Source organism: Berghia stephanieae, chromosome 4 (assembly GCF_034508935.2).
Source record: "Berghia stephanieae isolate SIO BIC M18660-M18661 chromosome 4, UCSD_Bste_1.3, whole genome shotgun sequence".
Lineage (NCBI taxonomy): Eukaryota > Metazoa > Mollusca > Gastropoda > Nudibranchia > Aeolidiidae > Berghia > Berghia stephanieae.
The window spans coordinates 39180382-39189765 of NC_088363.1; the positions used below are offsets into that span (position 1 = coordinate 39180382).

A 9384-nucleotide genomic window follows, 5' to 3' on the forward strand; every position below is an offset into this window, starting at 1 on the left:
ACCGAAATGGTTTAGAAGGTCCCCACAATTTCGGTTTAAAGTAATTCTATTGTACATTCATACACGAACATACACACACATACTGACACCAATATTACTCACAGACATCAGTAACTTATTCTAACGAAAGACATTTGAATTGATGAATTACAACAACAACAACAACAACAAAAAGTTCAGTTGTATAGTGGAAAAAAATTGTCAGTCAGAATTTTAGGCCAAAATTGGAATAAAATAAACTTAAAATTAAAATTAGATTTTAGGCGTATACTGTGAGCGAAACTATTCGTAAACTCTGGATAAAAAGTTCTGTCTTAAGATGAATCTTAACTACCCCACTACCACATCATCTCATTCATCTGTTGTGTTTCAATCATCCTGTTTTGTTGATAAAGGGGAAACCCGAAACGTTCATTTGATCTGTTTTTGTAATTAAATTGAAGCTTACATTCAACTTCACGTTATTATTTATTTCTTCGAGCTTCGAGCAGCAACATTTACACATGGAGAGAGCGCATTCCACAAGATGGGGCCACTTACAGAAAAAGATTTATTACTAAGGGATATTCTGGTTCTTGGGACGATTAAGAGAGAGTCCGTGTTGGATTATAATGTTGATATGAGGTACACTGGAGCTTGATTACAAGTTTTAAAAACAATCCTTTCACTGACTGGCAACCAATGGATATTATATAGAATTTCTTTTGTAGGGTCATTTGATTTTTTAATCAGTTTTGCTGCTCTGTTTTGAATATTTTGCAAACGTTGTATCATTGTGGCCGGCGCACCTAAAAGCAATGAATTACAGTAGTCATACCTGCTGGTTACCAAAGCATGAACAATAATTTGTGTAGTGCTCTCATCAAGAAGATGTCGAATTTTACCAATATTTCTTAAAGGATAAAAGCAAGATTGGCAGGTTTTTGTTGTGCGATTCTGCACTAAAGCATCAGAATATAAAAATGAACCAAGATTTCTTATAGTTGCAGTTTGCTCTATCTTCAAATTTGAGTCGCTGTTGTCAATACTATCAATATTTTTCCCCGTTGTTTTTTTTGGTACCAATCAATAAAAGTTCTGTCTTAGAATAATTTAATTTTAGTTTATTTTCTAACATCCAAGTCTTAATTGCTGAGCAACAATTTTCAATATTTAATTTCACTGCCTGTTCTTGTCCTGGATGGCAAGTGGAATACAGCTGCGTGTCATCAGATGGTATAGATGGTAGTTAATACCAAATGACTCGAAGATGTACGTCAATGGTGCAGTATAGAGAGAAAACAGGAGTGGTCCCAAAACAGAGCCTGAGGGATACCACAATGAAGTTGGTGGGGTTCTTATAATATTAATCTGTCCATTAGGCGAGTCGATTTGAACGGACTGTGTTTTTTTTTAGGTAGGCCGAAATCCATTTCAAAGGAATCCCATTCATTCCAAAGCGTTTCTGTAATCGCTGAATTAATTTGTTTTGATCGACTGTGTCGAAGGCGGCACTGTGGTCCAGCAACACCAACAACACACATTTACCCTGTTCTATACAGAGTGGTTTCAGTGTCCAGTATGGTATGCCGATTGGAAAACTGGCAGCATATTATGTGTCGTCAGAAAATCATTCTATCTTTTTGCTACCAGTTTTTCGATGAGTTTGGAAACAAAGTGCAGGTTGGAAATTGGTCGGAAATGTCCGATGTTATTGGGATCCAGTGACGATTTCTTTAACAAAGGCCGAACCATAGAATGTATCTATTAATCTGACTGGAAAATCGCCATTTTTTTTACTTGCGTTGACAATTATTGACATGATTTACGGCTCGAGTAGTTCTTTGAACATTTTAATCTACCAAATCGGAACAATGGCGAGAGATAATATTTGAATTATCTCATTTCCGGATGTCGGATGCAGGATCAAAGTATGATAGCTTGCTGTTACTTTTATTATCTTGTGAAATTACTACGCTTTACTCTTCTTGACTATCGAGGTCATGACGAATCTTTTGTATGTGTGTGTGTGTGTGTGTGTGTGTGTGTGTGTGTGTGTGTGTGTCTGTGTGTGTGTGTGTTATGGCTATGTAGTGTAGAGGTAAGGCTGTTTGACCAAACGTTTTAAAAAATGGAAAAAATGAGAAAAAGATTGTCCCCAAATGAATTTGAACCCGGAACCTTCCAGTCAGGGCACGTTGGTCCAGATGGATTCTTTTGACCCTCATTGGTAACTAATACACAGTCATTACAATTGCATCATCATCATCATCATCATCATCATCATCATCATCATCATCATCATCATCATCATCACCGTCATCATCATCATCATTATCATCATCATCATCATCATCATCATCATCACCATCACCATCACCACCACCACCACCAATACCACCACAACCACCACCACCACCAACATTTCATCTTCCACTACAACCAGTATCACGAGACGAGAAACACAACCATCACCACCACCACCACCACCACCACCAAGATCTCAACTTCTACTACAACCAGTATCATAACAAACACAACCATCACCACCACCACCACCATCATCATCATCATCATCATCATCTTCGTCGTCGTCGTCGTCGCCAACATCATCATTATCACCATCACCACCATCGTCATCGTCATTATTCAAAATAACACAACTCTCGTCTCAGAACTCCAAGTTGATTTTCTAAATACAAAATTGTGAAATTATGAATTAAAACCAACATAATTAGGAACTAGAATTTGTTTCAAACTTGCTTTTATTTGTGTTCAGAGCCTTTCATATATCCAACATTTGTATTCGCAATACTATTCAATTGCACACAAATCACATCTACAATGATGCTTACACCGTAGCCGTCGTTAACTTATAGCCTGACACTGACCAAAAAATGACGTCAACTCACTGGAAGTCATCGTTGACACCGACACATTCAGGCATACAATTACAGAGTCGACAGGTGGTCCCTCGGTCACACAGAGTAAATTCGCATGGATTAATGTCGTGCTGACAATTTGGGTTCTGAACACAACCTGGAACGTATAATATAAAAATATTGACATGAAAGTCAAAGATCAACGAAATTGTGAACTCTCGTCTCACCACGATACGATGTTGGGATGAGTTTTGACCTCGAAAAATGAATTTAGAATTAAAACTGTCAAGAATTCTAACTCTCTATTTTTAAAATTGTTATTATTGTTTTGGTTATTTATATATTTAAATTATATGTTCTCACCTCGTTTTTTGGGGTTGTTTTTTTTACACATTCTCCAACAACGTTGTTTCGTCCAGAGTTCCTCCCAGACACCTCCATGATGACTCCAGGAATTCTGGACGAAACAGCGTTGTTGGAGAATGTGTAAAAAAAAACAAAGATCGAGGTGAGAACAAACAAATTAATAATTCGCTCCAAGAAAGTGTTGAGCACTCTACGTGGTTCCAGCTAACTCCCCTCAATTATATATATATATATTTTTTTTAATATTTATTTATTTATTTATTTATTTATTCATTTAATTTTTTTCCAATGTAAGAAGGTGTGTGTATTCTCCACCATAATGAATAAAAATTCATATTTTCCTATTTTTGTCGCTATAAATCCCATTTTTAATACCTAGATCATCCCGACATAACACCGTTTTGAGACGGTGAGTCACAAACATACTTAACCAGTTAACTGCCGTACCCTGGGAAGATAGATTCTTATTTAAGAATTTGGCCAGAAGACTCGCCCTTCAAATATCGATCGATTTAAACGACCCTTAATCTTGACAAAACCAAACAAATTCGGGACTAAAGGAAGACCTCGTGGGGTCCCAGATGTGGGAGTTTTTTTCTCTCAAAAATGTGAGTCGTTTATCGATCGATATTTGAAGGACTATAAATTTCCTAACCAAATTTTTTTATAGATACGTGTTGTTTTATTTGTTTTTTTTTTTTTTTTTTTTTTTTGTTTTTTTTTTGTTTTTTGTTGTTTTGTTTTTTCAGAGTACAGCAGTTAACTGTGTACTATCGTTAACCTCTTTACTTTATCATATTATGTCTCTATAAATAAAATAATCCTTATGAGTATACAACCTTTTGTTTAGCTTACCTACAGAAGAAAAAAAAAATTGGCCAGAAAACTCGTATGAGAGTTAATGGATGGTCTTGGGGACAGCAGATGTCAAAAATGGCCTCCAAGCTAGAAAGATAGCGGTCCGCCGAATTCCGCCTTATAATGTGATGACTAACCACCCAGAGGATAAGTAAGCAAATAAGTAATGATACAACTACAACTTGCCGTCTGCCATAGTTTTCGTTAAATTTAACGATTAACAATCTGATGTCATTAATCGTTTTGGTTGTTGGTTTGTTTTGTTGTTTTAACGTGATGCCATTGCTGTCGCACTCTGAAAACATTTTATTTTTGAAAACAATTTTTAAAAACAAAACAAAATACAGTACTTTTAATATTGGTCAGGAAACTCGTCCATCAAATATCAGTCTTTTAAAATGACTTTCATCTTGGCAGAAACTCTCAAACCTGAGAATTCACGGAAGTCCCAGGTTTTAAGGTTTTCGACATGTTCAAAATTTAATCGATCAATATATTATGAAGGACGAATTTTCTGGCCAAAATTTTGGATACTTGTTTGTTAGTTGTTTTTTTTGTTTTTTTTTTTTTGTTGTTGTTGTTGTTGTTTTTTTGCTTTTTCCCTCCTCCAGATTACAGCAGATTGTGTTACTCTTTATGGTGAGGGGTAGAATAAATAGGTATTTAAAGCCATACATACCTTCGCATGAGCTCCCTAAGAATAGTGCGGCGATAACTACAGCAAAAATTGCAATCTTCATCCTGCTGATGAGTAGTATGAAATCTACAATGGAAAAATTATTAGCTAAGCATAGATCAAGAAGAAACTGTGTTTTGATAAGTTTTCACTGCTACTTATAGAGAACCGAGTGACAAAATCAAACAATTATTACTCATACAATCATTAGAACCATCTGCTCTGTGACATTTAGCCTAACATAGAGAAAGGTCGAACTGATGTAAGTGTGTGCTAAATCTTAGTAATTACTGCATATTACAACGATGGGCGGTGTTGTCTATCTTAACCAGCAAACTACCGTTCTCTTGGGAAAAGAACATGTATTTAAAAATTTGGCCAGAAAACTCGTCCTTTAAATTAATATCGATCGATTTAAATAACCTTCATCTTGACAAAAACTCTCAAACCTGGGACTAAGGAATACCTCACAAGGTTCAAGGTTTGAGAGTTTTGTTGTTTTTATTGAAAAAAAAATTTTTTGTTTGTTTTTGGTTTGTTTTTGTTTTTTTTTTGTTTGTTTGTTTTTAGTTTTTATTTTATGTGTTTTGTTTTTTTCAAGATGAGGGTTATTTAAATTTATCGATATATTATGAAGGACGAGTTTTCTGGCCAAATTATTTTTAACAATTTTAGTACATGTTTATCCAGAGTACGGCAATTAACTGGTTAAAAGACACAGCAATCAGCCTTATTAAAATAGCACATAACATAATATTATGTTTGTTTAACTGTATCTTTAATCCCTATAGAATTGAAAACGCCCCAACAAAATTGCATGAAAATGTACTCTATTATTATACCAATACGGCAATGACAATATGAGGCTGATGATAATTGTCCTTACGGACGAATAGATCCACCCATTCCACATCATGCTTCGGAATGAGTCAACATTATTATCTGGGCCCAATTTCATGTAGGCGTACTAGAATTAGTTATTTACTAGTCTAGTCCTAAGCGGAGCATGTGAAGTGAAGTCTTCCCATAATATCGTAAACTAAGGACTTTTGTGGTGAAATCGCTTTGGTGTAGCGTAACTTTTACCTTTTACTTGGAGGCGACGATTTAATTTTCTTTTTTTTTTTTTTTTTTTACCTAGCGATTAAAGAAACCCATCTCTATGGTAGATTTACTTTACTTTAAGGTCACACAGTAGGCCAGGGAATTTCTGTAGCGGAGGCATTCCTTTTTGTACAATTTTTACAAGGGTTCCTCAAGTCGTACACTTGGGTCCCCTCATGTCGTACACTGGCAGTAGCAGCAGCGCAGTCCTCAAGACCAAATAACTTTTCAGAGCTATAAATATAAAGACCCAATGCATTATATATTATATTCTTTTCAATAGACGCAATGTGATGAATTCTTGGTTATGAAATGATTTCAAGATTGGTCTTCGAATAACGAAAGCATTGATTTTATCCTTTCTTCCTCCTTAGTCTCTGCGACTAGGCTTACTTGTAGTTTGAAAATCCGTAGGTGATCCATTGGTCCAGAACGCGTACCCAACGCATACTATAGTAGGTCCTTTTCATAAGATTTTTTTTTTATGTCGCAACAGTCACACACGTCTCGCTTCACGATTATAGTAACTGAATAATTTCAAAGCAGTGCTTTTCAATGTCACTGTATGCAAATCCATTGTCGAAAACCTAAGAATGAATAGTTAGGAAGTCACGAAAGCAAACAAAATTACGTAACGCCTCTTGGTTTTTATGAATGAATAAATATAGGACAAATACAACAATGATCGTGATTGTGAAATTTAACATTGAGGCAATGATGATATCTATATCATTGTTGAGGTCAGGTTTGAGACGCGCGCAAATTGAGTGTATGGTCACTGTAGACCTCTGTTTAAAAATCATTACTATAATAATAATATAATATAATAATAATAATAATAATAATAATAATATAATAATATAATAATAATAATAATAATAATAATAATAATAATAATAATAGTATTAATATTAATATAATAATAATTAATAATAAATTATATTATTAATATTAATATAATATTAATTATTGATATATTAATTATTATTATTATTGTTATTATTATTATTATTATTATTATTATTATTATTATTATTATTAATTATTATTATTATTATTATTATTATTATTATATTATTATTTATATTATTATTATTATTATTATTATTATTATTATTATTATTATTATTATTATTATTATTATTATTATTATTATTATTATTATTATAACAATTCCTCGAACTCATCGACAAACATAATTTCCCGAAGAACCACCGACTACATAAAATAATCAACAGAAACAACGTCAAGATAAGGTACAGCAGCGCACAGAAAATGAAACAGATAATTACTAACCACACCAGACGACTGTCCCTACAAGGAATCTGCCAGAAAAGCGCCATCGTCTCTAAAAAGCCACCAAGAGCGAAGTGGCCGAGTGGTTAAGTCATTGCACTGTTACCGGAAGATCCCGGGTTTGAGCCCAGCTTCAGGCACTTTCGTTTGTTTTGTTGTTTTTTTTTTTTTTTTTTTGTTTGGGCAAGAGTATTAACCCCCAATTTGTTCACCTGGACAACATGGGTGATTCCTGTTGACATCAGACATAATATTGTTTGATGAATTAGTTATATTCCTTCGTGGAATGCATAGGCGACGATATTCTTATGGCATCGTGGCGGAATGGGCATAATCGTCAGCACGGAACCCTCATTCAAAAGAATTTACAACAACCACAAATTCTTCATAGAACATGAAAGCAAAGCAAAAAGCACCAATTAATTAGCAATATAATATTGGGGACAGATAAACACTAACAAAACACCGACGATAACTTGGGAGGTAGTCAAACAAAGCAGCCCCTACAGATTATGCGGTGCTAGAAAATGCAACCTGACAGAGAAACTGGAAATACTCTTACACAATCACAGAAACAACAACACCTTAACCCTTTCCTTACCAACCATTTTCAGAATTTTTCCCAAATTGTCACAATTAATTACCCAACACAAAAATATTGTTTTCTTACTCAAACAGAAAAGCAACAAATACATTCTAGGCATAATATTGATTAGCAAATTGAACTCTACAACACAGTACCACATTATTTAGCTGTAATAAAACATTTTTCTTTGGATTGTGTGATTTACAAAAGAAATCTGAATGATAAAAGTGCTGGTTGGATCGTAACGAATGTGACGATTTTTCCTGTGGTTGGTAAGGAAAGGGCTAAACAAAAGATCAACTACCTAATGACAAAATGCAGGCAGGCACTCTAATAAATTCAAATTCAAAACACAAAAGGATAAATACCCCCCCCCCCCCATTCCTATTGTTATTGTTATTATAATAATAATAATTAATAATAATATAATAATAATTATTATTATTATTTTATTATTATTATTATTATTTATTTATTTATCTATTTATTTATTTATTCATTCATTTATTTATTTATCTATTTATTTATTTATTTATTGTTATTACTATTATTATTATTATATTTTTCATTATTGTTGCTTTGGTGATAATGCTGATGATGATGATCATCATCATCATCATCATCATGATACAACGACGACGACGATGATAGTAATAATAACAAAACAAAAAATAATACTAATATTTACAGGTCTCGTTTGTTCAAAGATACCCGACATAGCTCTCATTGCTATCAATGAATTGCTAATGAGGCATAATGACTAATAACCGTCGTGACATGGCAAAAATATTCAATGAATTCACCCCCTCCCCCACCCCACCCCACTTCTATAGGTACATTGTAATTCGATAGCTTAGTGACTCTCTCGCGTTATGCCATGGCCGATGTGACCCGATGTTTTGATTACCAGATCAATCGAACTCATTTACATTTTCTAATTCAATGATTGCGAATTCTGTTTCGTTACTTTATATATCTATTAAATATTTAAAACTAATGATAGTAGTGGAAGAGGAGTGACTGTAATGGTTTGCCTCGTTGTAAAATGTCAACGTAGAAAGGTTGTATGAAATAGTGCCAGACAAACAGAAAAGTATAGTCCTTTAGAGCCATTCGGCCTAATGGTTACTGTAACGTGAAAAGGACGATATCAATTGCTTGCTATGCTTTGGATGGGACGCTATTCAAATCAAAAAGGTACCTCCCCCCAAAAATCTAACGGGACTTACCCTCCCCAATACTGCGGGTTAGGGGGGCAACTCACGGGACCAACATTCACCCCCATTTTATTGATCTTTGGGATGGAAGTTAAAAGAAATGGGGGGGTATTTAAGGGAGCTAAAAAGAAAAAGGGGGGTAATAAAAGGAAAACAAACAACAATGGCGACCTCCTCACAGTCTCAGGCATGTAACTTTCGCTTTCGATAAATAAATGTCATGATTTTGATTTTCATAATTTTTTTACTTTTCTTCAGGACAGAACTGGCCAAGCTCAACTTCTCAGACTAAATCGTCCACCAAGATATAACTGTAAAGGTTTAAAAAGTCTCCCACAAAACCGGGCAGGCTATTACGGTGAAAAAAAGCGGGCTTCAAAAAAAAAAAAGTATTATGTGTGGGGAAAGGGGGGGGGATGA

General features: G+C 34.2%; 1 long non-coding RNA gene across 3 annotated transcripts; it reads right to left on the reverse strand.

Annotated features, from left to right (window-relative positions):
• Positions 1-2726: 2726 nt before the first annotated feature.
• Positions 2727-7425, reverse strand: LOC144970535 (uncharacterized). Of its 3 annotated transcripts, none has more exons than XR_013644981.1 (3): positions 7374-7425; positions 4765-4848; positions 2727-3018 (listed from the first exon to the last, which is right to left on the reverse strand). It is a non-coding gene; the product is annotated as an uncharacterized LOC144970535 (long non-coding RNA). The 3 variants fall into 3 exon arrangements; XR_013644982.1 differs by lacking the exon at positions 7374-7425 and adding an exon at positions 6259-6565; XR_013644983.1 differs by lacking the exon at positions 7374-7425 and adding an exon at positions 5604-5636.
• Between the last annotated feature and the right edge of the window lie 1959 nt (positions 7426-9384).